This window comes from Neolamprologus brichardi, chromosome 13 (assembly GCF_056152115.1).
Source record: "Neolamprologus brichardi isolate AB-2024 chromosome 13, ASM5615211v1, whole genome shotgun sequence".
NCBI classification, from domain to species: domain Eukaryota; kingdom Metazoa; phylum Chordata; class Actinopteri; order Cichliformes; family Cichlidae; genus Neolamprologus; species Neolamprologus brichardi.
Genome location: NC_142116.1, coordinates 25,246,899 through 25,250,273, shown reverse-complemented (window position 1 = coordinate 25,250,273; position 3,375 = coordinate 25,246,899).

Here is a 3,375-nt window from a genome sequence, read left to right as displayed (position 1 = left end):
AGAGGGTTTCTTTCATCCTGCGAAACAGCTCCGTACCTTGATGTTTTCGAAATAGCTTCGCTGTGATAAGATTTCAGAGGGATCATCCAGATGGTCACACCTATGTGCACAGCTGTGGGAAAGAGCTGTAAATTTAATAGAGAAATAAGAGCAATGGAGCTCATTCAACTGGCAGCGGGGTTACTTTTGAAGTCCTATAAAAACGCTGTAATATCGTTAAGACTGTAAACCATTCAGTGTGCATTTAATTATTTCTAGAGATACTTCAAATGGCACAGTGTTCAAAAGTTAAAAAAAAGAAGAAACCAACTCTGCTTGTTACTGAGCTGCAGCCAGATTTACTGACCCATGCTGTTTGTAGCTTGTGCATATCTGCTGAGCCATGTCAATCAACTCCTAATGTGCATTAGGTTTTTGCTTCTAATGTAAACATGGAGGTCATTAATTCACATCAAGGACACCTCTGTAATAGACTTTTATCACGCAAATACAGCGGCTGCTAGTTTGCAAACAGCTTAGCAAGCTACAAGCGTTCCTTGTGCTTTGATTTGATGCTAAGTGCTTCATCAATCACAATCCCAGACAGATCATTAGAGGCTTCTAGGATGACAAGACCAGCCAAAACATCTACAGCAGATTGCCCCAGACCACCCCTCAAACCTTTAATTACGCCCGAGGTTGGCAGATATCAAAGACATGCAGTGATAAGTGACTCACTCAATAGTAGCCATTACTTAAAGAAACTTGTTAGTGTCAGAGTTTTAAATGACTTGCACTATGTCGGCGTCCCTCAAAAAACCTGTGTGTTTCTGTATGACAGAAAAGGTAATGCTCGAAGTGGCTCATCGAGGAGATTACTTGCTCCACAGCACAGTGCCGTTTTTAATAACAGAGCTCCAGCTCAATTGTTTCGGGCTTCAGATTTAAGTGGTGGACTTTGCATCCAGATGGTTGCCGCGCTGACGCCCCTGTCAGCGTGGGTTAGAGCCACAAAGATGATGCCGACTTCGGTTTAGCTGATAAAAACCAAGAGTTGCTTGTTAAAGGTAAATTTCTTAGCGTAGCTCCCCCTGACATTTAGCACAGATGTTTAATTTCCCTCAGAGTGAACTTTCATGATTGGCTAACCTTTTATCTACTGTAACGCTCGTTTCAAACTTTGAACTTTTCAAATTCTCAGCTGCAGTTTGTGTTTAGTGCTAATTAGGAAATATTTTCATGCTAACATACTAGCATCCGATTGTCTGTGACACAAGTATCATGCTCTTAACATGATTTAATACCTCAGTAACAGTTATTATAGTTTTCTATTTTCATGTTATTATTATATAGAGAGTATTTTTCATTGAGAGTATATGTTCTTTTAACCGTTAGTCAAATTTTTATTTTTATTTTAGTTAAGTAAAATGTGTTTCCACAGCTTGTTTGAGTTTTTAGCTTAGCTTTAGTTTAACTTTCAGCATGTAAGCATTTAATGAGTTTCCGGTTTCATATAACACATATAGTAGAGCTTATTCATGTTTATGTTGTTCATTTATATACATATGTATGTTTACTTATCTAAAATTTTCATCTCACTTAGCATATTTGCTTTCAAAAAACCAACATGGCTGAAGCCGAGTGCTCCATACACCTTTTTGGGATATAATTTTGGCTGCGATCATATTTTATGTGGTTAATATGCTGCACAAAGATGAGTACCAGGTAACCATCATACTCAGGCCAGTGGTAAAGGGCTTCTGTTCAAGGATAACACAATGAATGCTAGCAGGTCAGTGGTGGTTTCTACCATTTCTACAGTAAGAATGATTAAAAATGACAAATTTGACACGTCAGTACTATTTTCTAATTTTCCTAACATCTACACGCTCCATGACATAACCGAGACAAGATGAAAACTGGATTCTCCTACACAAAAAAATGTGCACTCACAGCTTAAAAATATTGTAAGCTCATTCTTACAGGACTCGATGTAAGAGTCACATTTTTACATTTGTTGAAAAAACATGAAAAAAAAGAAAATCTTTTCCTTAAACAACCTTTGCTCAACTCCTCTGCTTTGGGGTCTGAGAATTTGACAGCTACAGATGCACTATGCAGCTCCCAGCAAGCACACTAAGTAAACTTTGCCTCAAACAAATAAAGGGTATAAAAGGACTTTGTTCAGTATGCACTCACATTGCGAGCAAAGCATGCCCTTTTGTCCTTCTGGCCCACCTGTCTAATGGAAACACTGCGCTGCGCCAGTGTAACACCTTGGGAATGATTGCTTACGTGCGCGCTTGTGTTTGTGTGCGCCAGGCTGCTTGTGCTGTAGGACAGTTCGTTATCTCTCAGATGAGCGGCTGGGTGATACATACCCAAGCAGACAGGCGTCGGCCAGGGTCACGGGGTGACTGTCACCTGCGTGTGTGCCGAGAGACTAGATCCTAAAGAGATCATGTCCAGACACATTTCCTTCCACCGGGTCCTCCGTCAGTTACTCTGGGCTCCAAGTGCCCCCTGGCGAGCAGAAGCGAGAAAAGTCCCTGAGCGAGATGAGCTAGGGCTGATTTTTATTTAGCACTTTGTCATCAAACCAAACTTGGCTATACACAGAATTTTCCTGCCTAATTATAATTTAAAACCCCAGATGGCCCACGAACTACACTACTAATATAAATATTCAGCATATTTCTATATAGCCCACAGCTTCACACCCCCACCCCCCACCCCTGCTTCGTTCTGGATATAGATCCAGCATAGCATCAATGACTTGTTTGCCTCGGGAGAGTTGTAGTGCTTATTCCAGCAGACAGAGCAAGGAGATCACATGAATATCAGATCCCGGCGGAGCTGTAGCTTTGGCTGCTGTTTAAAGCCCAATCAATGAAAGAAACATGACCCGCGTCTATCTGTTGTGCATAGGGCGACAAGCTGTTTCTTGGAAGACCGCATGATGTGCATGATTCAGGAAAGGGAGAAAATAGGAAAAGGATCCGCAATGGATACAGTATCCTTCGTAAAAGATTTACAGCACTGTTAGGCATATAATTTAATGACTACACTTTACACCTGAGCAAATTGTTGAACAGCGGCAAAACGCAATAGAAGCTCTGTGGATTTTAGCTTGCTGACTGTGAAGATCTGACTTATTTAGCTGCAGGCACAGGCTGCATTTAATGTCCAGAGCTATTAGTGATTCTTGTACTACTAAAGCGCTGCTCCGGGGTACCCATTTCCTTGCATTAATGTCTACCTTCCACCGCAGCAAATCAAAGGCATATCTAATGCCTTTGCCTATCTTAGCATACTCTCTAAATATCACAGGTTAGAAGGCTGAGGGGCTATGCAATGGTCAGAATGAAACGGAGAACGTGCCATTTTTTGTACATT